The 27,986-nt window shown below is 55.3% G+C and overlaps 1 protein-coding gene across 9 annotated transcripts in view; it reads left to right on the forward strand.

Moving 5' to 3' along the window:
- Positions 1-27,986, forward strand: part of HIVEP3 (HIVEP zinc finger 3) — a 454,163-nt gene that overhangs the window by 309,379 nt on the left and 116,798 nt on the right. For 2 of the 9 annotated variants that reach the window (XM_032361510.1, XM_032361516.1), the window contains exon 1: positions 23,917-24,495. The exons of the other annotated variants lie outside the window; for them this stretch is intronic. The gene's annotated coding sequence lies outside the window, so the exon portion shown is untranslated. Of the gene's footprint in view, positions 1-23,916; positions 24,496-27,986 lie in introns of those variants that run through there. 9 annotated transcript variants of the gene reach the window in all.

Below are 27,986 nucleotides of genomic sequence, written 5' to 3' on the forward strand. Positions count from 1 at the left end.
CGTTCACTTCAGTATCACAGGTGATGCCTCAGGACAAGGATATGACGGGGGAGGCTGGAAGCCTGGGTCCTGGCGGGAAGGCTGTGATGGGGAAGGTCCAACATGGGAGCAGCCTGCTCAGCTGTGTGTCGAGTCGAAGAGACGACTTGCTTTTACAAGTCTGGATTGATAGCCATACCGTTGACCCATAGTCACCCAGGGAAGTCTCTGTTTTATTTTGTTCAGGGCACCCTGAGACAGCAAAGTGTGCGTACAGGACACCTGGCGAACGTTACTTCTCCCGTGAAGGCTTCAGGAGCCAATCAGCAGGCAGCCTGGTGCCCAGAGGTGGCTGAGTCCATCTGTCCTGCCCATCCCCTGTTGTTCCTTCATCCGCATGCGGCTTTTTTATTCTCCATTCGTTCCTTCGTTCTTTCGCTCCTTCATTCCTTCAGTTGGAACTACAGACTGGGCTGTCATTGGCACAGAGACCGGTTTCCTCGCTGAATTTTCAGGGATCTGTGCTACCCCTGAAATTCTAAGGAAACAAGCGCATAGCCTGTGTTCATCTTCTGAAGAGAGAGTACATAGCTTCCAGCAGATTCTCGAAAGAGCAGGGGACCCAAAGAAGGTTAAGAACCCCTGAGAGAGATAGGAATTGTTTTATTTTAAAACAAACGATTTTACCTTTTGGTAGATGAGCAGGGTGAAGGAGCGCTGAGGGAAATCCCGAATTCCGTGCCGAGCTGTTTTAGATGACGAAGTGTCACTGGGGACTCTCCCAGGGTCCCCAGCTTTGCTGCACACCTAGCGTGTGGGCACACTGCAGCTGAGCTGGGTGCAGAGGCCCTCTGAGCATCGAGGAAGGGCGGGATCCTCTCCCTAAGACTCCTCTTCATTTCTCTCTCTTCCCGACCACAGTCTCTCTGCAAGGCCCCTTTCCAGCCTGCGCTTGGCAGAAAATGAGGAGGCCCTTCTGGTTTGGATAGATTTAGAAAGCTGGAAGAAATCTGAGAAACGAAAAAACATATGAGCTGGAGTTGCTGAGGTCTGGGTATGGAATAAGACTTTGAAGGGAAGGCGAAGCTAAGGCTTATTGATCAGTTATAAAAGTCAGGTTGTGTCAGACCTCATCTGGAAAGCCTCCAGTGGCTCTCTGCCTTGGAGTAAAAGCCAGAGATCTTATAAATGCCTTCACAGTCCCAGTGATGTGACCATCAGTGACTTCTTACATATTCTATGTCCTTTGGCCTCCATACTGTCCCTCAGACTCTGGCCTCAGGGCCTTTGCACATGCTGTTTCCTCTACTAGGAAAAATATACATGTGGCTGACTCTCTCACTTCCCTTAGGTATTTACTTAAATGTCCCCTTCTTCTCCATGAAGCCCTGTCTAGCCCTTAATTAAAATGGCAAAACCTCCTATTGCCACTACCCCATCTTCTGCAATGCTCTCTTGATTACCATCTAACATGACATTGTGTATTGCTATTCCCAGTGCCTAAGACCATGCGTGGCCCATAGTTGATGCTAAATTAATATTTGTGGAATCAATGGATCGACTCTCTCTTTTCATGCTCTGAGCTAACTGTTTGAACATACTATAATCTGCCTATCCTGTAATAATTCGGCAGGGCGAGTTTTATTCTCCTTCTCAGATGAGAACCAGAGACTCAGCAGCTAGAACCACTTCCTGGGTTCTGGGGTCTCAGATGTTCCTGCTGTCTTTTTGTTTCCACACCCCTGTCCTGCAAGGCTTTGATACTGCCTTCACCAAGGCTCCTTGAGTTAGACAACAGGCTGGGTTTGCACGTGATCCGGCCATGTCCGGGTCAGATGGTGTTTGATATATGCTGGAGGCGTGAGCCACGTACGCTCATCAGAAGCAAAGTAGCACAAAGAAGACAACCTTAGGGGGCTTTTGATGGATTCCCACTCCTCGTTGCCACCCCATACTGTATTTTAAGTAGCAGCTCATTTTTTTCTGGAAGCGATTCTTGCAATGAGGACTTTGCTCTTTGAAAATAAAGGCCGGAACCCAAAAGGAAACCCAGAAGGCCTCAGAGAGCCACAGTGGACATAAGCCAGTTTGTTTGCTGGTAGTAGAATCCATCGGGTGGTCCCCCGCCCGTGTCCTTCATTATTACGCACAATTCTGACGCACGCCCAGCCTGTGGGAATAGGGGTGGTGGGAAGGTGGTGAGACAGGACACAGGCTAAATGGATGGGGAGAGAAACCATGCCACAACCCCCTTCCCGCCGCCGACAGGTGCTCCAGGTACTGAGCACCACAAAGATGAGTACACACAGAGTGTAGCTTTAGGGAGCTTATAGTCCAGCAAACAAAACAGATGGAAAACAATTAAATTTAAATGTATTCATTTATCCAAGCCCTCACTCTTGTCCAACAAGGATTCAAGAGAGATCTGGGCAATATAGTTGGTACCTAGCCTACAGTTGAGGGGAGGGAGACGCAGGCTCCCAAAGGGAGAAGAGTCTCTTCTTCCTGGGTGGTCAGGGGTCTCCGAGGGGGTGGTGCTGGAGCTGGGAGTAGGGGAGACAGCTGGCCCACTTGGTGACCCAGCAGGAGGCCCTGTGTCTGGAGTTGGGGGCATGAAACCATCCATACCTAATAGGTGCTATGAGCCGGTCCTGTTTCTTGAGGAACTTCTAGTCCAGTGACGCAGAGACTCGTACCTACAGTCCCTCCTTCCTCACTCTCAGAAGCCTGTTCTCAGCATATGGAAAGCCCCAGGCTAACGGGGCCTGTGACATTTCCTGTGGTGGCTGAGGCAGATGCTGCTCTAGGCTTGGTCCTCCTGGACCCCAAGTTCAGGCTGCAGGGATCATGGTCCCTTGTCGTTCCGGTCACAGGAGTAATACTTGGCTGGTCCTGGCATTCAAACAGCATGGTACTGTTTGCAGAGCTCCACTGCTCCCCTCACCCCCTTTGCACCCCACCCCCCACCCCAAGAAGGCTGGCAAGACCAATTTTCCAGTGTGTGCACGGGGCCAGAGGGGCGTGGAGATGCCAAGTCTCACTCCCAGAAGTGGCAGAGACAGTTCTGGAACCCAGGTGGAAGGGACAGAGGCCCCGCCCACATCCATGCATGCAGCTGGTAGGGCAACCACGGGCAGAGGACCACCCACCAGCCAGAGAAAGGTGGCGTAGCTGGTGGGCGGAGGCTGGGACTCTGCCATCAGATTGGACCAGGTTCAAATCCTGCCTCTACCAGCTGCAAGCTGTGTGCCCTCACCTCCCTGAGCTTAGGGTGTCTCGCAAGTTAAATGAGAAACCTTTGCAGGTTTGTCATAAGAACCAAATGAGATGCTGTGTGCATATCTATGTGGCAAAGTAAGCCCTGGCTAGCGCCTCGTACGGCTCAGTTTGTGGTGGGCTTTTCGCGAATTATTTCATCTTGTTCTCCATGCCACGTAGAGTGGGTCCCATCACCTCCTTTTACAGACTTACGGAGAAACTGAGTTCACCAAAGCTCCTCTGGCAGCCTATGAGGAAAGCCGAATACTAGCTCTAGGGCCTCAGTCACTAAAAATAACGCTGCCGTTACGTGCCACGTCTTGTTTCTCTCGTGAACCTTTGGCCCGCACAGGCTTGGCCACTCACCAAGCTTGTGGGAGTGACCCCCTGACCTAGCAGGAGGGAAGCACAGGAGGACTGTGTGGCAGGGAGTCCCTGGAGACACTAGACAGGCCGAGGGAGCTTGACCTTGGAGGAAACGGTCAGCAGCTGGGGCCTTGGGAAGGAAGGGCTGAAAGGTCACAGGCATGAGGCCGAGCCTCATGGCCAAGGTGGTTGGTGGCTTTGGACGAGCAAAGTGGTGACCTGGAATCCAGCGGGCTGGGCTTCCCTTTCCCACTTCCTTCCTGTGCCGACTGTCTCGCTGAGTCACCTCCAGGAAGTGGGGGTGGGGAGGTGGGGAGTGAGGAGCCCCGGGTCCTCCCTCGCCTCACCCTCGCCTCACCGCGTGACCCTCCGTCAACCACTTCCCCTTGCTGGGGCTCAGTTTCCACATCTTTCACCCCAGAGGCCTGACTAGATCTCCAAGGTCAGGCTGAAGGCCTTTTTGGAGGGATGCACCTCTTGGAAGATAGTCGAAGACAAAGGACCACTCAGCTGGTCACCAGTTTAAGATTTACCTTGCATTCCCACAACTTGCTGGGCTTCTCCAAGAGCCCCAAGTGTCACCCTCAGGGGACGGGACCTGGAAGGTAGCACGGGGGAGGGCCTTCAGGGGCTGGAATGGTGATGGTCACAGAGAGCCTGCCTCCAGGCCCTCTGGCTCTTCCAGCGTGGCCCTGTCCTCTGTCAGCCTCCTGTGATTCCTGTTTCTGACTTGGTACCAACTCCTGGGCCCTGGCAAAGGGTCTGAGCAGATGCTCCACAATTCTCAGTGCATGTACAGTCTTGTGGGAAGACCCACAGCCAATGTGGGCCTCTCTCAGCTCCCCATGGGGCCCACTTGGAGCCCTGGGCCACCCATTAGCCCTTTTGTTCACCAGACCCAGGAGAAGCTGCTTTGGCCATCCAAAGTTCCAGGGCTGTTTATAAGACATCTCCCTCGGGACAGCGTGTTCTGACGTCAACATGATCTCCCTTCTGCAAGTGTCAGTTCCTAACATATCACAGTCCAGCTCTATAATGTAAGGACATCTGTGGCTAGGAGGACATCCAGGGAGCCGAGAAGAGCTTATTCCCAGGCCCAGGGGTTGCCTGGGTAAATGAGAGAGATGGATGGCACCTGTCTGTGCTTCGTGCCACTCCGGGGATGGTGGGAGTCCAAAGGAAGGGGCAGGATAGGGCACATGGACCTCAAATATGAGGTTCTTTGCCCATGAGCTGGAGTCCCATTAGACCAGCATGGTTTTCAAGCTCCTCGTGATATGGACTTGACCGCCCCCCACAGCCCCCTCCCCATCCACACCCCACCCCGCCATGCCAGCCTCAAAGCTCAAGTCCCTCTTGTCCTTTGGGTTTCAGCCTTACTGCCTGGCTTGTGCAGTTCCCCATCCTGCTGGATCATTTCATGTCTCTGTGTCTTTAACAGGACCACCCCTTCCTCTCCTCTCCCCTCCCATCTCCAACTTAGTCCTTACCAGCTCTCCTTGGAGACCCCATTCGATGTCACTTCCCCCAAGATGCCTCCCTTTCCTCTCCCGTCTCACCAAGTGTCCCGTCTCTTACACATTTCTGTTATTTCATGGCACCCCACTTTATAGCTCTTTGGGTACATTGTCTGCATGGCTCCCTGAGCACCAGGACTGTGTCTTGGTGACATCTGTCTCAGGCTGGGCACAAGGCTCAGAAGGTGGTGGATTTGTTTCCAAGGAGAAGAATACCCCCAGAGCCTGTTACCAAGGTTCAGAGGCCGTGGGGGAGTGGAGAGAGGCCTGGGCAAGCTTGGCTGGGTCCCTGGCTCTGCCACAGACAGGTCATGCCTTCTTCGGTGCCGCCTGTCTCCAGCTGGGCTTCGGTTTCCCCTCTGAACAATGGACTCATGTCTTGGGTCTTTCAAAAGCAGAGGTTTTGTGGTGTTTGTGGGAAATCCGTATGTGAGGCTGCTTGTGCAGAACTCCCCAGGTCACCGACCCCAGGCTTTCATTAGGATTCATCAGCACCCGCAGTGTCCGCTCAGGACCAGGATGATTTGGGTCCTGACAGTGCAGGGAACAATCAGATTCTGCCCCTTCGCTAGAGAGGCCCTAGGCCAGTTAGGAAGACAGACATATTCACAGCACGATGCTGAACATGCAGTGCGAAGGGAGCCTGGAGGAGGTGTCAGAAGGGACCACCTGAGGGACCCAGGGGCAGCATAATTCAGTGAACACAAAGCGTGTAAGCCACGGGATGTGCCCAACGGCAGGAACAGAAGATGTGGCCTCGGCTACCCCACTGTGCTGGGGTGTGTAAACACGTGTGCCTACATGTCCATACGGGGGAAGGAGAGAGACCACAGAGGGGCTGCGAGGTAAGAGGGCCTGGCGGACAGACCTCTATCCCCAAGGCCGTTGGGAGAGAGCTCTCTAGTTAAAGTCCTGGCTGGTGGGGGCTGGGCTTCCTTGATTATGTAATAGCCAGGAAATGTCATCTGGGAGAGCCTTAGAGGGAGGACAGATGTGTCTGAGCCACGCTCCATTCCCAGAGGTGAGCTGGGAGCAGGTTTGTAAGTGAACCAATTTGCAGATAGTCAGAACGGACACCCAAGCCGGAGAAACACCCTTGCATTCCCGCAACCTGATGGGCTTCTCCAGGAGCCCCAAGTGTCACCCTCAGGGGACGGGACCAGGAGGAGCGGGCCACGGCGATGGGATTGGCACACCGTGGGACCCAAGGTCTCCTGGCTCTTCCCTCCCTTAGGTCCCCCCAGCCATTAGGGTGGGCTCTGGGGAGGGGTGGGCACGGACGGGCCAGCTTCAGCATGGCGCCGGCAAAGAGGATGTGTGTGGGGCGAGCTCTGTCCGGAAAGAGGGTGACACGGGGTGCTTTGTCTCCCGTGGCTCCTCAACCAAGGCCAGGGTCAGATGGGCGGGGACCCCGGGCACTCTGGAGAGACTGGGTATCACATTTTAGTTCCACTGTGAGATGCCCCGGGGCCCCCCAAGAAACAGCCCCTGAAGCCCATTGATCACACATCTGCTCTCAGCTGCTGGGGGATGAGAAGGGCTTCTGAGTACGCCGGACACTGCGCCTCATTCTCCTCATCTGGGAAACAGGGGTAATTAGTGGTTCCACACCTCAGACCTTGTTGTGAGGATGATGTACACCTGAAATGGGTAGCCTGGAGCTGGGCGCATAGTAAACGCTTGCTAATTGGTAGCTGTGATGACTTCTATAAAAGGTAAACTTCCACGAGGATTTGTCCTTTTTGGTATAAACTCCACGTGCTGTTTTAAAAGGGTTGGGGTGCCCTGCCAGGGATAAGTAGCCAACGTGAGGACGGGGTAGGGCCCACAAAGCCATTTCTGGGCAGATTTGCAGCTTCAGCACCAACCGAAGGGGTGAATACCAAAGGGGTGACACCCCTTGTCCCGGGTTGGGACAGAGACAGGCCGGGAGTTAGCCCAAGGAGAAGCAGGTGAAATATGACCTTGGCTCTGTCCGTGGAGCCAGGCCAAGCCAGGCTCTGTGACTAGGTTGAGAATCTGGAAATCTCGTGCCTGGATGTCGCTGAGTGCCACCAGCCCTTCCCACTGTTCTCGAACGGCGAGGGACACCCTGCTGGGGTCGGAGTTTGGCAGAAGGGAATTTGAGTAGGAGGCCAAGGCCAGAGTGACCCCTTTGTCACTGTGGACATGTTCCATGCTCAGGGGACCTGGGGGTCTCAGCAGCTTGGCCTGAGAGGAGTGGCCCAGCCTTCTGCCTGTCCCCCAAGCTGACCCACAGAGAAATGACGGTGTCCTGGCTGTGGCCGTCTGAACCTCTGCATGTGACAGCCTGAGTCTCTTAGAAGGGGGCTCGGTGGTCCCGGCCCAACTCCTTTTATGGCACAGTCCAGGCATGGTTGCCACGGGTATGAGGCATAGGGCCCAGCCCATGGGGAGAGGGGCTGGCACAGGCCAGGCTCTCAGAGGAGTGAGATGGGCCTGGAGTTCTGATGGGGACAACAAGACCGGCCTCAGGTCACACCCCCAAAGAGATGCCCTGCCCTCCGAGGGCACTACAGTAAGACTGGGGTGGATGAGCCTAGGTAAGCCCAGGGCACCCACAGTACCTGTGGTTTATGGTAAGAAAATCGATTCCAGCCCTAGATGGGTTTCCCACATCCTCCCAGGCCTGGGCAGGCTGAGCTCAGTGATGAGCAGGGCTGAACCTTCAAGTGTTGAGCTGAGCGGAGCTGAGTGGAGCTGGGGGTGGGGGTGGCTCCCCTGCTCTGCCTAGTATCAGTGAAGTCCCAGCTGCCCATCACTGCCTGTGGGCTGCTCAGCTCCCTTCCCTTCCAGGGGTGCAGACTGTCTTCCCAGCCCCTTCCCAATTGCATGCAGCTCGTCTCTAGACCACTAGGGTGCAGGGAGCGCGGGGCCGCGGGGCAGTGCGGGGAGACAGGCTGCTCCCACTGCTGGTATAGGGCCAAAGAGCCCCGGGGCAGCTCGGGAAATGGACTCTGAACTTCCTGTGTTCGACAGCCACCATGGTGCTGTGGAATGAGTGTGGGACTGGGGTCCTGACAGAGGAGTCCATATCAGGCTCTGCTTCACCCTGCTCTGTGATGCTGGGCATGGACCTTAGCCTCTGGAAGTCTGCTCCTGGATCCACAAAATGGGGTGGGCCCCAGAAGGCTCTCATCATGGTAACGCTAGGACCCATCAGAATGGGAAGCATGTCAAGGGAGTGGGGGAGTGGCTTTGGGGAGGTGACAAAACAGAAGAAAGAACAATATTCACACAGCCTCCAGGCTGCCTTCATGATCAGGGTCTTTAACATTCCAAATGCCCAGTCGTGATGTGAGCACCCCCTAACCGGGATCCTGGCAGTCCATCCCTGGCCGAGCACCTTCTCCCTGGGCCCTGGATCCCACGCTGCAAACACCGAACCCCATGCCTGGAAATACCCCTCCCCCTCATTGTTGTCATTTCTCTGTCTTGATCACCAGACCCCAATCTCATGAGTCCATCTCTCCCTGGAAATCTGGCCAGGGTGGTAGGGAGCGGGGAGCAGACTCTGGGATGAGCTGTCTCAGAAGCCCCATTTTCCCACCTTTACGTGCCTCGTCTCTGAGATTAGTGTTGGGCTCTTGGCTGGAGCAAGCCCAAAGCCTGGGCATCCAGAGCCCGGCAGCCCTCAGAACCTGGCCTCAAGGGGGTGGGGCTGTAGTCACAGCCACCGTATCCAAGAGACATGCCATGCTCAGGCCCCTGGGGCTAGGGTTTCTCTCTAGAGGGTGCTCAGATGGGTGGGGGATGGGTGGGAGACAGTGGTCTGGCTCCCATGGCACAGGGCCTGTTGTGCGGTTGTGGCTCCAAGGAAGAGATGAGTGGGTGGAGAGAGGAGCAGGAGCAGGGGCCACCCTGGGAAGAGGAAATGGACAAGGCCACATCTCTAGGCCCACAGGAATGCCAAGCTCCTGGCCTAGAGCAGCTCAGCTAATTACAGTTTCCCCTGGTTGGTGGGAATGAGGTTCCTAAGAGAGTGCCAGGCTTGGCCAGGCCTGGTGAGGAAGGGCAAGGTTGAGCTGGGGAGTGAGGGCTCTGGTGGCCAGCTGCCTGATGCGGCGTCACAATGAGGTCCCCGTGAAGGGCCGCCGGGCCCCGGCCTCTCTGGGGCAGAGCATCCGGGTCCCAGCGGCCCCGGAGTGCGGCAGACGCCGATGCCTGCCAGGAACAGGCTGTGGGGATCGCAGGGAGTAAACAGCAGAGGAGAATCGCCTTGCAAACCACACTCGATGGAAATCTCCCCCACAGCCACATCGCAAAATGCAACCAAAATATTTATTCTGAGTAGCAGTTTTCAGAATTGCTCTTTGGAAGGCAACACAGTCTGTCCGACTTCCCAGGCAGCCCAGTGCAGAGGGGCACACCCTGCCCTCACCCCACTAGAGCCAAGAACCCATCAGACAGGGACTCGGGTCAAGTTCAGCCTAGGCGGCGTCCTGGCCCATCCTTTCAACATGGTCCAGGGGAGAGTGGAATTGTCATAGGCCCATCTGGAAGCCATCAACAGGCTCCTTGCCTTGGTGACCTGTCACTGCTCGGCTGGAGCTGCCATCCCTGTGGACACACCTGGGTGCCCAACACTTGGGGAAGCAAACCCATCAGTCAACTTCGTGTCACCGCAGAACTGGCAGCCGGCAGCCAATGTCGCGTGTCACCCGGATACTGAACCCTAGCTGGGAGGCTCACACACATTCCTCTCCTTTTGGACCTGTGGCCAACTTGCATTCTTAGAAATGAGACCTTGAGTTTATCTTTCTAGAAAGGACTTCTAGCTTTAACAGGGTCAGTGCATGTTTATCAGGGGTTTCCTAGCCAGGAACAGCAGTCTAGGCTCTTTTGCTTGTTTTGTCTCCTGATTGATTCCTCATGGCAGCCTTTAAGGTAGACATCACCTCCCCATTTCATGGAGGAGGAGAAGTAAACTCAGAGAAGCTAGGAAACCAGCGATTGTGTGGCAGAGCCTAGATCAGAGATCAGGTCTTTAACACCCTTGTCTAGTGTTCCTTATCTTTCACCACTCATTGTTTTTCCTCATCATTGGCTATTCTTGGCATGAGGATTACACAGAATGGCCCTGTGAGGCATGTTTGGGTCAATCAGGGATTCCTACGCTTGCTTATTTTGGTTACTACTATCCTTCCAAGAGATTGTTTATTTAGTACTATGGGATGACTTTGGACCTGGTTGTAGTAGGCAGCATTCTTTCAAATGCGAGGGACAGAAGCTGGAGTCTGTCTGGCTTGAGAAAAAAGAGAGTAAAGGAGGGGAGGAGAGAGGTTGAACTTTGTCCTAGGGCCTCATTTTACTGGGATGGGTGAGTGGGTGGACTTCAGGCATGGCTAAATCCAGGAAGTGATATGATGTCATCAAGTCATCAGACTCTTATTTTCCCTACATGTTTTATTTTTAATGCTTTTTTGTGTTGACCTGGGTCTCATCTGCTGCCTTTGGGCTTCTTTGGCCCTACAACATGACACAGTAGCTGTAGGGACTGGAGAAGGACTTTGGGCCCCTGATGGCTCCTGGTCTTCACCATCCCAGCTAGTAACATCAGATAGAAAAGCAATGTTTCCTTCCAGCTGTTAAAGTGAAGAGAATCCCAGGGAGGTGCTGTGATGAAACCATGGACTATGGTGTTTGGCCAAACAGGTGGCCATAAGCAGGATGATAGGGTCTGATGATGGAAAACCCAGCCAGAATCATGATTGGAGTTGGGGAAGACAGTTCCCCCAGGAACACTTAACAGAAGAAAGGGAAGAGAAGATACTGGACAAAGAGAAAGCAATACTGCCCATTACTCTAGGGCTGGAAGAAAGAGCTGAGTTAATAAATCAAAATGTAAGTCATTCTATACTGGCACAGCCTTTCAGTCTTACAGATTCGGAAACTGAGGCTCAGAAGCATGATGTGACCTTGTCATGCTCTCACAGTGAATTCCTGAGACACCCAAGGCTGGAGTCTGAGTCCCCTGTTCTTCTATCCCACCCTGCTGGGGGAGAAGGTTGAGGTTATCGTGACTCGCCTGGCCACCTTCTGTCTTACTCCAAGTCTTTCAGGGAGTGCTGGGAAAAGCCTGGGGCCCAGCAGCTACAGTGGCAGGATCTGGGGAATCAATGGTGAGGAAAACATATGGGTCACCCTACTCGTGGAGTTTATATTTCAGTGAGGAAGCTAGTCGTCAGACCAAAAAAAGCACACAAATAGAAAGAAGTTACAGGTGTTGATACAGGTTTAGTCAGGGGCTGGGGAGAGCTTTTTTGAGGAGGTAACGTGCAAAGTGAAATTGAACGTTTGGAGAAGTGTTAACTAGGTAGGAAGGGCTTGTATAGGAAAAACATTCCCAGCAAGCATACAGCACATGCAAAGGCACTGAGGCATAGGAGAATAAAAGAATACCCCTGCGCCTCAGGTGGAGTGATGGGGAGATGAGACAGGTGGAACCACTGAAGGAGGCCATGGGGACCACTCAGAGATTTGGTCTTTGTCTCAAGAGCAGAAGAAAGTCATTGAGAAGATTTTAGTGGGATAACGTAAGGGCTGTGGGCACCTAGATCAAAGTCTAGAGTAGAATCATTTGGGGTGTTCATGAGGGACCAGGGATGCCCATGGGAGGATGGGTTCTGTCAATGAGAAGCCAACAGAATTCTCAAAGGGGTCTTGTAGGCTACTCATGCCCAGAACTGCAAGAATTCTGTGAGCTTGACAACTGGGAGCAAAGGCTGGGACCAGTGGTCCAGGGGTGGGGGAGCTGGGGTTCCTGTTCTGTTCCAGTAGTGTGGGTTAAAGGTGAACTGGTTTTGTTTTGTTTTTTTAAGATTTTGTTTATTTATTTGACAGAAAGAGAGATCACAAGTAGGCAGAGAGGTAGAGAGGCAGGCAGAGAGAGAGAGGGGGAAGCAGGCTCCCCGCTGAGCAGAGAGCCTGATGCGGTGCTCGATCCCAGGACCCTGAGATCATGACCTGAGTGGAAGGCAGAGGCTTAACCCACTGAGCCACCCAGGTGCTCCAAGATGAACTGCTTTATTTACCAGCCCCTTAGGGCTTTTCATCTGTGGGCGTCTGCTGGGAATCTCCAGGAGGTCTAATTATCAGTGCTTTCCCAACATATTTGACCCTGAGAAAGGCCATGGGCTAAGGCCCTCCTCAGGAGTGCTTGCAAAGTAACTGGACCTGATCCCAGCAGAAAGCCTTTCTCCCAGTGCCTGTGGCCAGGTCGGCATAGGGAGACTATGCAGAAGTTACGAGGGTGTTACAAGAAACCCATCAAGATGGTATCTATTGCAGACTTTTTGGAGTAGTTGTGGGTACAGGATAGGGAGGAAGCTCCTGCCCTCTCTGTCCCCGGTCTGATACCTTTTTTTCCTTTTCTCTCTGGTTCCTGCCCTGGGCATTCCATGTCCTCGGGATACCCCAGCCTCAAACTCAGCATCCTGAGAGCCTTCACAGGCTATAAGCACACGTTCCATCAGACAGGAGAGCATCACCAGCATCACAAGGGAGGCCTTCCCTTGTGTCCAGGATACAATGTCCTGGGGAGGAATGGAGCGAAGCAAAGAGGAACAAATGCCTCCTTTCTCCGCCCATTGATTTGTCTGATGATGATTTAACAAACATCAGGCTCTGGACTGGACGCAGGGGACACACTCGGTGCCAGCCCTCTTGATGCTGGGCTGGGCTTCTGTCTGGGTGGTCTTCAGTCCTCCTGATGGACCACTTTTGGGGAGGGTCAGAGGGACCCTGTGTCTGAGGGACCTGGTTCAGAACGCAGCCGTGGGTCCCTGAGAATGTCGCATGAGCCCCTCCCCTCCCCACTAGGATCTGACCAGTCAGGTCCTGAGAGTAAAACTTTTCCCGAACCCAGCTTTTCTTTTTTTTTTGATGCCCAATTAAACTGGGCATAGGCTCGGGGTTCTGGTTGTGCTCCGAGCAGTGAGAGAGAGTGTGAGCAACCCTGGGTGAGTGTGTGGCAGAGCCCAGGCCATAGTCTAGGGCCTGGCTATCCAGAGCCCCCAGCCCTCCCGAGCCTCAGTTTCCCCGCCTGTGAAGTGGGGGTGATAATTCTTTCCTCCCACGGTTGCTGGAAGGGTTGAGAGAGGTACAGAAACAATTAGGAACAAGAAGCAATTATACCTGGAATGTCTGCCTCCCCCGAAAAGCGTCTCGGCGTCTTCTCTTAGAGTACGTTCAGGCCTCTGGGGAAGCTGGCATTCCCACCGTCTCTTTCCACCTGCAACCACCCGTCTGGCCTCTGGGAGACCCCGGCCATGCCTGCCCCAGCTGTTTGGCTCCGGTGGTCGTGTGGTGAGACCATCAGGCCTGCTGTTCTGGGAAGTCTCTTTCCCAGGCTGGGTCCCTGGGGAGGGAGCTGAGCCCTTTTGGTGTGGGGAGAAGACAGGGGCTGGGGAGCGGGGGTTGGGGAGGGCCAGCCTGGGAGATGTTGGGCGAATACTGTGTCGTGTTTTTCAAATAACTCCATGTCCACAAAGCTAGAAATGCGGTTTGGCCTTACATATTTTATATGTGTATGTGTTCCCAGTACATTTCCTTCTAATTTTTAAAACCATACGTAACGTCAGGGACATTTAATCCATATGGTTCTGATTCCTTAACACTTAAATCATCCAAATGTTGTTTTGTAGGATCTATTTGCAAATCTCTTTACATAAGCTTTTAACTCCTTCTTTCTCGAGGGCATCGATGTAGGGATCCTGGGTGAAGGCTCCCTCCCCGTCCAGGTCTCCCCTCCCCACCCAAAGTGGCCAGAGGTCTTGACCGCCTCTGCTCTGGACAGCAGCTGCTCAGGCCTCGCCCTCAGCACTGGGGGGAGCCTCATGAGAGAGAAAGACAGACAGACTGGGGTCCATCCCCGACCTCCACCACTTCCTGGCTGTGCGACCAGCCTCCAGGGAACCTCAGCAAACTCTTGATTCCTCACCTGTAGAAAGGGACAGATGATGAACATCTCAGAGGGGTGTTGGAGGAATTAAGCAAGGGGATGTAGAAAGCCCGCAGACCAGAGGACTTGCCTTCCGCAAACAGAACCGCCCTGGTCAGCACCCGGCAGTGCCGAGGTAGGGGGAGGCCACGCTGGGCTTCGGGGTCCTTCCTGAGGAATCTTGAGATGGCAGCACCAGGTGGAGAAGCCGAGCCCTGAGAGGGAAAAAGGGCTCCTGCCCATGGGACTGGGAACTGAGGCAAAGATGAAGCAGTGACCTTCGTGGCCAAGAGAGTGGTGTCAGGAGACACATGGCCCAGCGCTCAAGTGGGGGTCTGGGAGGGGGTGGCATGCCCCGTACAGCCTGTGTTTGCTACCTGCCCCACAGCACCAGACGGGACATGGAGGGGCGGGGACAAGGAAAGTAGCTCTCCCAGATTTGAGGGACCTGGCTTTGGCACCTGGAAGCCATCCATACTTACCCATTGAAACACATGCTCCAAAGCCGCTCACAGGTTTTCCCACCTGCCAGCTTAAGCCCAACTCTTTAGCCCAGAGTTAGGGCCCAACAACCCTGATGCACACAGGGAAAGCCCCCTTTCTCCTCTCTCCCCCCCTCCCTCCCTCCCTTCGGGCCATCCCCAAACATTCATCACTCTTTCAGGCTTTGTTTCTTCATGTTTCCCAGGCCTCAGTGGCTGTTTCCACTAAACACCCACCCAATCTTCAAAGTCCAGCTCAACCTGCCCCTGCCCTGAGAAGACATTCCAGGAAGATTTGCAACAGCGGACCCTTCCTGTGCGCTTTGCTAGGCCCTGTCTTCCCGGGCTGTACTTCTCTGGGATGCCCCCTCAGGACCTGTGCTGAGAGCTGGGGGTGTGGGGATGGCTGAGAGGCATCCCCAGCCAAGAGGCCCTCACGTTCTGGTGGAGGAGACCCACATGTGATCCAACAGCTTTGTGGGAAGGCGGAATGGAAACCTGGCACCCCCAGGAACGCGTGGCTGTTGGAGGTGAGACAGGAGACCAGTAACAGGACATGGATGTCCTGGGATAGCCCAGCTCCTGGGGGTCTCCCCGTGGCAAGGATCCACGGCCAGCTCTATTCTAGACAGCACCAGGGTCTGTACCCCTAGAACAGGATTTGTTTCTCTGGCAAATGCAGACGGAGTGAATCCCAGACAGCGCGGAGTCTCTGGGACGGAAGAGCAGATGCCCAGGCTAAAATTAGGCAGCTGACTGCAGCTTCCTCCAGGCTGCGGGAACTGATCTGTTTCTTACACCTGCCGTTGTGTAGCGGAGGCAGAGTGGGGCCCCTGCCTCCCGCACAGGCCTGGGGTGGTGTGACAGCCAGCCAGGGCGGGGCCCCAGCACTGCATGGCCTTTCTTGCCCTTTCTCTGGTTCGTATCTACAAATCCCCTGCGAGCTCCCACCCCCACCTCCACCCAGTCTTCAAGAGCTGGGTCCATCCGGCTTTGGCATCGAAGGCTTCCCCTGGAAGGTTAGGAAACCTGTCTGGTATTGTCCCCACCATGGAGAGTCTAGGCAGGTCTGGAGCCCAACTCCAAACTCAAGCAGCAAGACGGTGGACCCCCAAGAATGATACAGATGGGAGTGAGGGGGTGAATGGCAGGGGCTGAAGAGGAGACTAATCCAGGAGCATCTCTTCCTGCCTCTTCTCTGTCTGCTGTCCCCTCCTCCACCCAGGGGTCCCCTGAATCTCTCATTGCTGGTTCAAGCTCAGTCCTGCCCTCTGAGAAGAGGGTATGCATCGGAGGCCTGCTGGGGGAGGGGGGGCAGGCCCATGGCCGTCACCTTCATTTATTTCTCTGAGCTATACTTCTCCCAATGGCCTACAAGGCCCCAAGTGATATGCCTGACATCTCCTCACCACAGGGCCTTTGCTCTGGCTGTTGTCTTTGCCTGTGAAGGTCTTCCCCTAATATCTGCATGGCTCAATTCTTCACCTGTTTCTAGCCCTTGCTCAAATGCCGCCTCCTCAACAAAGCTCACTCTAACTGCCCCATTTAAATTTGTGACCCGCCTCCCATCCCTGTGCTCTGGTCCCCTTACTCCGCCCTTCCTGTACTTTCTGCAGCATATACTGCCAGCTAGCATGTTATAGAATTCTCTTATTTGTTCTGTGTTGTGTTTATTGTGTGTCTCTTCCTTCTAGAATGTAAGGTCCATGGGAACGGAGATTTCTGTCCATGTTGTTCACTAATGTACTTACTCTAAGTCCCCAGCCTAGGACGTGGTCTGTAGTAGGTGCTCACTTAACATTTGTTGGAGAATGTGAGTGCTGGGGCAAGGGCGAGGCCCCTGCACTCAGGGCCGCATCCTTCCTCAACCCTTCCAGAGGTGGGTTCCTGCTGCCAGGTCTGGCTTTAGGTCCTCTCTGGGCCTTCATTTGCTCATCTGGCACTGGGACCGATGCTCCCTATCCTGCCTGTCCCAGAGCCTTGGAAATGACAGGGTGAGGGTGAGATTGTGCCCCATACTCTAAGGGGCTACCCAGTTGGGTGTGTGGTATTTGTTTGTTCAGTCAGCATTACTGAGCACCTCTGGGGTGCTGGGGGTCCGCAGAGGGGTGACAGTGTCCATCTGCAGTGGGGCTTTCAAGGTGAGTGTGGCCAACTCTGGAAGCCAGGAGATGGGAAATGCCTACTCATTCTGGAGAGTTGTTGCGCAAATGAGAACCCCGAGCAAGGAATGTGGGCCCCTCCTGAGGTGCAGGGAATTCGTGTGTTAGCTGTCTGTAGAAGGCAGGGTTCTCTGGAGAGACAGAACCAATGGGGAAAATGATGGAGAACCAGTAGGGCCCAATAGTACAAGTGCCAGACTGGAAACCAATCAGGCTTGCGACTCAGAAACAGTTGGTGTTTCAGTCCGAGACCAAAGGCTGGGAAAAACCCAAGGTCCCAGCATAGTCACTTGGGCTTTTACCTTGCCTTTTTGTTCTGTTCAAGTCTTCAGTGGATTGGATGAGGTGCCGCCCCACCACCCCGCCGCTTGACTCAGTCTACAAATCTGAATGTTAATCCCATCCAGAAATACCCTCATAGACACACCCAGAAAAAATGGTGCCAAACAGCTGAGCCTCCTATGCCCCAGTCATTGTGACAAATAAAATTAACCATCACACCCTCCTCCCCACCCCCAAATGGCTGTCAATCCTTCCCCTCCGAGCTCAGACCCCACTACCAAACCCATGTGCCCCCAAACCTTTCTGTCTCCAGGTCCCTGGCTCTTTCAGCCTGCCATTCTTGGGGACATCGCCTCATCTCCCCAGCTCCCTTTACCCAGCCCTCTCTCTCAGTGGAGTCTACCAGGTCCAGGACCTAGCTGGGACGCTCAGGGTTTGAGAGGAGGGCGTTGCAGGAAATCAGCAGGAAGCCTGGGGGAGATGACCCTCAGAGGGCAGGTTTCCAGGATGGAGAGAGCATGACTGTGTTAAGTGCCTGGAGCTCCTAGGGGATCAGTGGGGACTTCATCTGCAACCCCAGCAGAGTGACAGGTGCTGCTATACTGCCCAGCGGTGGGAAGCATGGAAGAAGGCCTGCCAGGCTCTCTGGATGTTGAGCAAACAGTAGGTGCCAGGCACAGAGCCTCCGTGCTCTCCCACCCTCGAGGCGACATCGGACACAGATACCTGACTATGATATGCTAAATGTTCTGGTGACTTGTGCCACACAAGTCACAGGAACATTGAGAAGGGGCCTTTCAGTTCTACTGACAGGGTGAGTTGGTTGGGAAAAATTAAGAAGAAGGAGACAGTTGAAGGAGTCCGAACAGGATGAGGTCACGAACAGGCAAGGAGAATTAATAGGGGAACTGAAGGGAAGGGTGTGGGAGAGAGGAGACGGAAGGGCATAGGAGAAGGTAGAAGGCGCAGCATGAGCAAAGGCACGGAACATGAAAATTCATACTGTGTTCAGGAAAGCTGGGAGTGATCCACTCAGGCCAGGCCCGCCCTGCAGGAGGGCTTCGAGGTTGAAGGGTGGAGATTGGAGATCTCACCACCAGCCCTAAGAGGTGAGAAAGGCTGCAAGGGGAGTGAGCCTGAACAGGGCTGAAGCAAGACCTGTTCCAGATTTCTTCGTTGTTGTTAGATGGAGGCTTTAAAAGGTCTTCCACCCCATCCCACATTCACATCTCCTTCTGGCGTGTTCTGGGTTGGTTGTGGTGCTGTTCACTGTTGTAATTATTTTCTAAGGGTGTGGATCATCTCTGGAACCAGGCTATGAGATGCACAGTCTCCCATTGCTTTGGGACCTCTTCCAGACTAACCCCTCCCCCACTCCTGGCCCCAGGCCAGCCACAAGGGCAGCAGCAATCACTGTTGGGTACAAGTCATGAAAGGCGAGGGGACTTTCAGGCCATCCCAGAATTCCCCTCTCCCCCTTGCTGCTCCTGAAAATCCTTCTCTTGTTTTTTACCTGTTACTGTTTGCCTTGTCTTCATGTTTATGGGGCATGATGAAGTTGTCTCCCCGCAACTTTACAAGCTATTGTCAAAGACTAAGACTTATGTATCAGAGTATCCCCCAAAGAGCCTGAGTGGGTGGGTGGGGGCTTCCTTTACTGAGCATCTACTATATGCCAGCTTCTGCTTTTGAGGCTTAAAATGCATTTCCTTTTCTAATTTCATCAGCTCTCTAATCTCTGCAGTCCTTCCCTGAGATATGTTTTCCTCCCATTTCATAGCTGTGAAAACTGAGGCTCGGCGAAGTTCAACGATTGTTATTATCAGAGTGGGGACCTGCACCCAGAGTGCCTTAACCCAAGCCTTAGAAGTCGATGCGCTCCTGTTGCACCTCCCGTTGGCAAGTGCAAAGCCAAATGCAGGGTACATATTTATTGTCACTGAGGACCTTGCAAGTCAGTTTCTTGGCTTGGGGAAAACCTGTTCTCAGCAGCCACGAGAGTGTGTGGCTTGACTAATCTTCTGATTTCGTGGAACCAAAGGTCCCACCCTCCCCACCTGGGCCCCGTGGGCGTCCCCACAAAATGCTCATGAAAAGCCAGAATGAGGCAGACACAGGACTCAAGCTAGGCCAGTCAAGGAGTGTGGGAAAAGAGGATGCTTTCGTCATTTGGGGAAAACTAGCCGGGTCGTTCATTGGATAGGATGGCCAGAGGGACCAAAGTCTGTCCTTAGCATGCTGTGGACACCTGTGACATTCCTGGCACCGAGTAAGATGTGGTTGTGCACAGAGCTGTGGACTGTAAAAGGGGCGACAGCTAGAGAAATAAGATGACAGCATTTCATGGGGCACATGCCATGCAGTCCATGGCAAGTGCTGGAGGGTCACTGAGAAAGAAGCAGCCGATGCCACCCAGGGGAACAGGGAGGCTTTTGTAGGGGAAGTGGCCTCTGAGCTGACCTGGAAGGCTGAATGGGAGCTGGCCAAGTGGATTCAAGTGAGGGGATTAGTACAGGGAACTCCATGTGCAAGATGCACGTGGCAGGTTCAGAAGCAATGAGTGATTCTATATGGTGGGAGCAAAGGGCAGATAGGGATGGCCCAGAGGGAGCGAGGTAAAGTGAGGTATGCTTATAAATGGCATTAGAACACAGGGTAGTTTAGCTGGGCAGGGACTCACCTGAATTTGTTCTAGAGAGTTCCACCTTTGTAAAGAATGGGTTGGTGGGAGAGGTGGCCAGGGCACCAGGGAGAAGGCTGCTTTAACTGGGAGATAGTAGTGACCTGGCCCGGACAGTAGGCGTGGAGAAGGGACTCTGGCTTCAGTCTTGGGAAGGTAGGGAAGGAAAACAGTATGGAAGGAACAGGATTCTAGGTCACAAGGTGGGAACAATGTAACTATTGCTGTTGTTAACTGAGCACCTACTAGGGGCTGAATACACTCCATCAAGGGCTCTTCTGCAGTAGCTTTACCGCCACCCTTTGAGATGAAGTCAAGATCAATGACATCACTTACTAGGCCTGAGGTCACACAGGAAACATAGGATCAAGATCTGAACCCGGGTCTGTGTGGCTCGGAGGCCTCTCCATTACCCACAGCATCAGGTCAGGGGTGAAGTGAGTACCCCACTGAGTCAGGAAGCTGGAAACACAGCCCCCTCGGGCTGGGGAGAGAGAGCTGGAACTGAGTATTCTGGGACCTCAGGAGGCGATCTTCGTAACCTGTAAGAGACCCTAGGTCTCTGTGCACAGAGGTGGCTCCCTCTGGGAGAAGTGAGGACTGAAGTTTTAGGTGTAGAGCTGATCTGCGGAGAGATCACCTACCACACATGCACACATGTGTATACACACTGTGCACGCACAAATAGTAAAATGACACAAAGCATCCAAGTCCGGAAAATCACAGGCACGGCGGCCAAGGTGGTGGCGGGGGGGATGGCTGGTAAATAAGTACAAGGCCTCAACATAAATAACCTGGAGGGCCCCCAGGGTAGGTTGCTCAACCCCACCCGGAAAGCATTCCCCAGAACACTGTGGCAGGCCCCTGCTCCTTAGGAATGACAGTGCGTTCTCAAACTGTGTCTGTAATTTGGTTGTTAGGAGCTGGAAACAAAATTTCACAGAGAAACAGCCTCCTAGATGACAGAGCAGATGCCAGCCCTGCCCTCTGCTATAATCTCTTCTAGCCTGTGTAGTCTCTACAGCGTGATGCAGAACCAAGCCCTGTGTGTGTGTGTGTGTGTGTGTGTGTGTGTGTGTGTGTGTGTGTGTGTCTAGCATTTCCATGGAAACAAGCCATCAGCGATCTAACCTGGGACACCTGGGCTGTGTCCTCCCTGAATTGTAGCCCCAGCCGTAGAATGAGGCTTATCTCCTACCTCCTGTGCTCCCCCCACCCCTGCACTGCCCCCCACGCCCCCCCAACCCCGGCTTGGTAAATAGCCGTGTAGCCTTGAGCAAGTGGCACAGGGATGACCTGCCAGTCTCCATCCTCAGATGGAACGTCCAGAATACAGGTTGGTGAGTTGTATGTTCCCATAACAGGGAATGGGCCTGATTCATGTGTGAGGAATGAAGGCATGTGGGAAGGCCCCCAGGGCCAGACTCTGGGAATTTCTTAAGACCTGGCCCAGTTATTTGCTGGGGATGGGCTGATAGGAAGGAATTGGCACCTGGCACCCCCTGTCTTCTAACCTGAGATCCAGCCAGCTGTGGGCTGGGAAGCGGGCCTCAGGCAGGTGTCGTGGCTCAAAGAGAGGAGCCAAGCTCCGTGGCTAGCCTTAAAGCAGGGCTGCCTGCCCCCAACCTGTGTCCTGAGCCCTGCAGCTGGAGTCCTGAAGCCCTTCCAGACTCTGGTGAGAATTTGCACCAGAACTGGGGTGGCAGCTGGATTTCCAGGTGGGCACAGGTAGCTTTGGTTGTGGGAGAAGCTGGGTGACGACTTTCAGGCCGGCATTGCCTGGCCTGGAGGGTGGCCACAGAGGCATGCAGCCCGAGGGGCTCGTGGGGTAAAGAGCAAGGCCTTTGGTGGTTTGGGGGAGTCCAGTGGGACTGTGAAAGTGCTTCTCACAGCACACCTTCCTCCCTCCCTCCTCATCCAGCTAAGGCCAGCTCAGGATGGTGTGGGGTTGGGGGACTGGGATGGGGACATCCCAGGCTGCCTGGGATGACTCTGGAGCGGGAAGACACATCCCAAGCCACAGAGAGATGGAACGAAGGAGCAGTTCCAGGAAAGCGCTCCAGCAGAGGGGCCAGCCCAGCGATGTCCACACTGGCCCAGCTTCCTGAGTGACCAGCAGATCCAGTCTAGCTAAGAACCCCCTCCTTTTCCCCAGCCCCCAGTCTGGACCCCTGGAGCCTCAGCCACCACTCTTTATCAGATCATTCTGCCCCTCCTTTTATTTTTGTCTCTCAGTTTGCCCCCAAGATCATTCATTCACTTAACAAACATTTGTAACCTCGTCAGTCGCGATGGGAGAGAAGAACTACAATGGAAGTTCCTCATAGCTCCCAAGCTGGAGAGAGGGGAGATGACTCCCAGCTGACTGCAGGGGGTGGGGGGGACACGTCTCTGGAGGCAGGAAGCCTTGAGCTCCCTGTGGCAGCCTAGGAAGGTGACTGAATCCACCAGGAGGGACCAGTGGAGCAGGGCCACTCCTCAGAGCTGGGGGAGGAACTCATCCTGACGCAGGAGCAAGGCTGTCATCTGAGCCTTTGCATAAATGACAAAAATTCCCTCCTCAGGGCATAGGAATTATGACAAGACATCCACTTTCTCCCACCTGGAACTATTCCCACCAGAAATGGTAAGCAGGGCAGTGGGGGCAAGGCAGGAGTGGAGTGAGGGACAGGGACCCGACCCCGGGGGCACCCTATTCCTGTTGCCCTAATCAAGGGAAAGACCTGTGTCCAGGGCAGGCTTGATTCAGGGTGTGCAGGACCGCAGGAGGAGTGGAGACCGTATTTCAGACAGAAGAAGAGTCAGTGCACAGACCCCAAGGAGTGAAAACTGGCACAGGGTTGGGGAGCAGGGGGCACTGGGCAAAAGTCACAGAGGGTTGGGCTGCGGGGCCTTACATATGGGCATGACCCAATTACAGCTGAGATGGGGCTCTGGGCACTGATGGAAGATGGGGACCCTGGGGTGGTGACGAACAGCAGAACAGCTAGGAGGCCTGGCGACTGGCCAGCAGGTGTGTAATTGTGCCTGTGAGTGTGCAGGCCCCGTGTCCGGCTGACATCCCACCTCCCTTCACTCCCTTCACTCCCTTCAAGCCCTGGGAGCTGTGGCTTCCTCCCTGCCCCCAAGTCCCCCACCCCCGCTGGCACCTAGGAGTGTGGGGCCCCTTTGGAAGTTGGGGCTCCCTCCATTCAAGCTGGTGATCTGGAAGGGGATTGCTTGCTCTGAGCGAACTTGGAGGGGGAGGAACTGGAACCTCTGCTAGAAGCTGTTGTATGGGGAAGGCACAGAAATCCCCAGGGCCTCTATGTCCCCTGGCCCCGTGTGGCCTCAGGTCAGAGGGAACCCATGCCCTTTGATAGACAGGGCCTTGAATTTGAGGGCATGGCTTTGGAGCCAGAGGAAACCTGGGGCCTTCTTGGAAGCCGTCCCTGGTCAGAATAATGGTCAGTCACCTCGTGGGCCCTTGAGCCACAAGGATGTCTCCCTCAGTTGGCACCCTGGGCACTGAGGTGGCCCCGCCGTAGTCCTGACTTTGGCCCTGGTTCCTCTAACCTCTTAAGGCTGTTCCGGGCCAGGAGAAGCTAGGCTACAGTCAGCCAAACCCCAGGCCCGCGCTGGCGGCTCAGAGTCGAAACCTGGCAAATCACCTGACTTGTCCGAGCCTCAGGGTTCGAGAATCGGTAAAATCCTATGCCGGTGAGGTCTCCAGGCCCCCTGCCATTCTGCTCCCTTGGGAAGCAGGCCGGGGGCGGGGGGCGGGGGGGTGGTGCTGAGTGGCCACTGGCCCAAGCTTGCTGCGGACTGGCCAAAGCCTGGATCAGTGTGATTCAGGTCCCGAGTCCGGCAGCTTCTGGTAAAGTCAGGCCATTGGGAAGCCCCGGGGTGTCCCCCCACCCCCACCCCAGGCTGGAGCCCAGGGAGGCCCCCCGCCAGGCCCTCCCCGCCCAGCGCTCTGCACGGTGCCTTCCCGCTTTAGGAGGCGCGGGCTTCCCGAAGCGGGGCTGGCACCCGGGGAGCGAGGCGGGGAGCGAGGCGGGGAGCGTGCACCTTGGGGACGACGATGGACACCCGCGGGGCCCCGTGCGGCCGAGGCGGGGCGCCAAGCGGCAGGGCCCGGGCGGCGGCGACCGGGGCTTCCCTGACTGCCCTCCCCGGAGGGCCCGGGAGGAAATGACAGCGCGGGAGCCAGGGCGGGCGCGGAGGGAGGGGCGGCGCCCGGAGTGACACGGCCTGTCACCGAGGCGGCCGCCACGCAGACCCTCCCGCGGCCGCCGCGAGCAGGGGATTCCCCAGGCACAGACCCTCCGCGGCCGCCGCCCGCCCGCCGCGCCCCGGCCCAGCGGGACCCGGGCCTCGGGGCGGGGAGGGGAGGGATTCCGGAGCGGCGGGCAGCGGGGCAGGGCGCGCAGAGGCCGAGCGGGCCAGAGAGGCGCCCGGGGCGGGTGCCGGGGTCTCCCGGGCAGGGCGACAGGAAACTCTGGGGAGTGAATGGAAAGAAGTGGGTGGTCCGGCCCCTGCGACTTCCCCTGACATCACTGCCCAAATAAGGAGCTTCCAAGCGGCCGCGGGGCGGCCCAGAGCCGCGCCCGCCGCCGGCGCCCGCCCGCCAGCCCGCCCCGCGCCCACCCCGCGCCGCGTGGGCCGCCTGCGAGCGCCCGGGGCACCGCCGGGCGGAGCCGAGCCGGGCGGAGCCGAGTAAGCGGGCGCTGCCGAGCCGCGCGGAGGCCGGGCGCGCAGCGCAGCGCAGCCCAGTGCAGCCCGGCGCAGCCCAGCCCGGAGCAGCGGAGCCGCAGCCGCCCGGCAGGTAAGCAGCGAGCGCTCCGCGCGCCGCGCCCCACCGCGGCCTGGCAGCCCCGGGGCCCCTCACCGCCGCCGAGCGGCGAGCAGCCCTGCGCCGGCGGGCAGCGGACGGACTGGCGGGCGCCGCGCGGGTGGGAGCGGGCTGGGCGCGGGCGCGTGTGCAGGAGCGCGCCGGTGCCAACTCCCGGGGACCTCTGGGACTCCTCCGTAGCCTGGGGTTGCCTGGTGCACGCGCTCGCTGCCTGTGTTTCCCAGACGCTACTTCTGTCACCGCCCTGGGGTGACACAGGCGTTCCCGCGTTCACACTTCTCTCTCGCACACTCGCGCCTGGCACAGCCCCGCTCGCCGCTGGCAGGCGCAGCCCCCGGGGCCCCGGGCAGACCCTCACCCCGGCACGCCTCTCTGGCCCGGTGCTCCCTACCGGGTGGGAGCCAGCACACCGGTGGGGACCGCTGAAGCGCTTGGGCAGCCCTGGCCGCCCTTCCCCCTGGAGGCGGTGGCAGTTTCAGACTGTCACCGCCGACCAGCCTGGTGCTCCTCCGGCTTACTGGGAGTGAGTGAAACATAGCTCTGGCTCTTCCCGCCCTCCTTGCAGAATGGCACCTGGCGCAGAGGGTACAGCCTCGGAGGTGGGCGGGGGGGGGGGTGAGGCTGTCCCTGGCATAATCCGGAGGGTGTGGTGCCTGGCAGGGAGCTACTCCCCGTCTAGCCACCTGGGTGTTTCCAGAGCAGCTTCTACTCCATGGGCATTTTTGGAGCACCCTCCTCTGCCCTCTCCTCAACCAATGCAGGGGGCCAGGAGTGGGGGCCGCTGCTGAGCAGGTGCAGGTGGTGTCAGCCACTGCATCTTGCAGGGGCCTCTGCTCTGTGACTGCAATTGCTTATCTATAGAATAGATCATGTATTCATTGATGGTTTGGTCAAGGACCCAATGCAAACTGATAAAGTCAAGTTAGAAGTCTGTCACTCAGTGGCTCTGGGTAGAGTCTTCAGTTTCGTTCAGCCGCATTTTATCATCTGCAAAATGGGGCTGAGGGTCCGCAGATGAATGTTGTCAGGAAGAATTGAGATCATTCAAGTGAAAACGTTGTGTAAGTAGAAAGCCCTGTGCACGTGCCGCTTACTGTGGTTTGGATGGTTCTGGGCTGGTATTTGCCATGGCTCTGCTCTGTGATTTAGGGAGATGGAGTGCTGTTTCTGTTCAGTCAGCTGCAAGAAAGGGGACACTAATAAGTGTCCTGTGTGCCTGCTAGCAGAGGCCCCAAAGCGTGTTCTGGGAAACATTAGTTCCAAAAGCCGTGCCATGAGTAAAGGTTTCCCTGTTCTAGTAAGTCTGGCAAATCCTGCCAGCTCTTTATCATCCTGCTGGCCAGTTTCAATCCATATTGGCAAATTAAAGGTTCTGAGAAGTACTGCAATAAAAGAACCTGTTTAACGTTGTCAAGCCCAGCATTTTCCCAGGGGACCCTATAGACCTTTTCAAGTTCCACGTGCTTGCTCTCCTAGGAAACAGTGCTTCTGAGGCTACCAGCAGTGATGGTGTGGTGGTGTGGATTTGCAACCAAACTCTGGGAGAGAAGTTCTTGTTACCTTCTTGAATGAAGAGTAGGCAGAAGCTCAGAGTTGTTCACTGGCTGCTCTGAGGTCACACAACTAAACAGCAGCCCAAGATAGTGGTAAAACAGGGACCAGAACCCGGACTCCTCACCCAGTGCTCTCACCCCATTCAATTATATCCAGAGGTTCGTCATTCTCTTCTCGAACCAGTTTTGTTGCTTTGTGTGGACACTCTGCAGAATATATTTAACAAGCCCGAAGATTGAAATGATTTGTTGGTGAATGAATCAAATGATGATTGGGTAGCTACTATGTGTCATTTGTTTTGGGGACTTTAGCATGATAAGGGTTAGGACCTCTGATGAAGAGTAGGGGAAGAAGTGTCCTCACACACACACACACATGCACACACACTGACTCCTACACACTCACACATCAATTTCTAAGCACAAATCCCTCTCTCCCTGAGCACACACATACTTGCACACTCCATCCTGTGTACTCATTCACACTTAGATCCCACACCTACACATACCCTCCTACCTCTCAGTCACTGCTTCTACACACATGCACACACACACACACACACACACACACTGCTAGACACAGGGTCACTCATGTGTATCCATCCTGTTGTGCTCCAGGCTTCAGCCAGGAGGCACCCATAGCAATGGGCATGTCCCCTTGTCCCCACCTCCCCAGAGCTGGTGGGGGTGCCTGGAACCATCTCGCCCAGTTGAGGACTGAGCCCTTAGGAAGCCCTTGCAAGGTCTATCTGATGTTTGCATTTTCCCGGAGTTGTGCCATTTATCGTATCTTCTGCCATACTGATCCCTCCACCTTTTTGGGGGGTCAGCTATCATGTGGTCACACATGATGTGACTGACAGCTCTGGCTTCTGTGTTGTTTGTTTTAATCAACCATCACAGCTCTGTTAGGGTAAGGACTCTGTGTCATTTGTTTGATTGGAATCCCCAGCTCCTAGCAGTACGCCTGGCACCGAGGAAGGGTTCAGTAAACATTTATTGAATGAGTGAGTGAGTGAGTGAATAGGCAAGGGACAGCGGGCTGCTAGGGGGGCTGCGACCCAAGCCAACATCCGGGGGACTCGCTGAACATGTTTGCTAAGTACCTGCTGCGTCCTAGGCATCTTTCTAGGGATGACAGCACTGAAAATCATTTAATTCTCTGTTCGTGGAGTCTGCGTTCCAGTGGGGAGAGAGAGAATGACTAGTAATGGACTAAAATAAGGCTAAATAGTGATACAACAGAAGGATGACTGTTAGAAAGGAATAGGCGAAGCTTAAGATGGAGCCCAGGGAGTCTTCTCGTGAGGCATTGGCATTTATCCCAAAATCTGAATGCTGAAACAGTGACAGCCACACTGACTTTTGGGGAAGGAGTATTCTGAGCAGAACAGCAGGTACAAAGGCCCTGTGACATCAAGGAGCTGGGCTCAGGGCCCGTGGAGAGGCCACACTGGCCACTCCCTGCTGCGTCCCCTTGGAGGGGCCAGTGGCTGGTGCCTGATCTCTGTGGTTCAGTCGATAAAGCCCAACTTGGTGTGACCTGGGCTTTGGGGGTGGGGCAGCCCCTGTGGTCTCAGAGGGCTGCCCTCCCCTCTTGTCTACCCCCACCCCTATGAATGAGCCAAAGCCTGGACTCATAAGCCCCCTTCCAGTGCCACCGTGATAAAATCTGATGCTATCTGCAGGAGGTTCACAACATTTCAGGTGGTCCATCTGGAGGGATCGTGAATTAGTTGCGCCACTTCCATTATTAATAACCATGATGTCATACATCTGTGCAGTTCCTGATCGGCTGCAGAGCACTCTCTCCTATTATCCCGCTCACTCTGTGGGCTCATCTGCCAAGGGGGGAGGGCCCACGAAGGGGGGAATGTTGAAGTGGGAGAGAGCTCAGTCCTTTCCATGCGG

Source organism: Mustela erminea, chromosome 10 (assembly GCF_009829155.1).
Source record: "Mustela erminea isolate mMusErm1 chromosome 10, mMusErm1.Pri, whole genome shotgun sequence".
NCBI classification, from domain to species: Eukaryota; Metazoa; Chordata; class Mammalia; order Carnivora; family Mustelidae; genus Mustela; species Mustela erminea.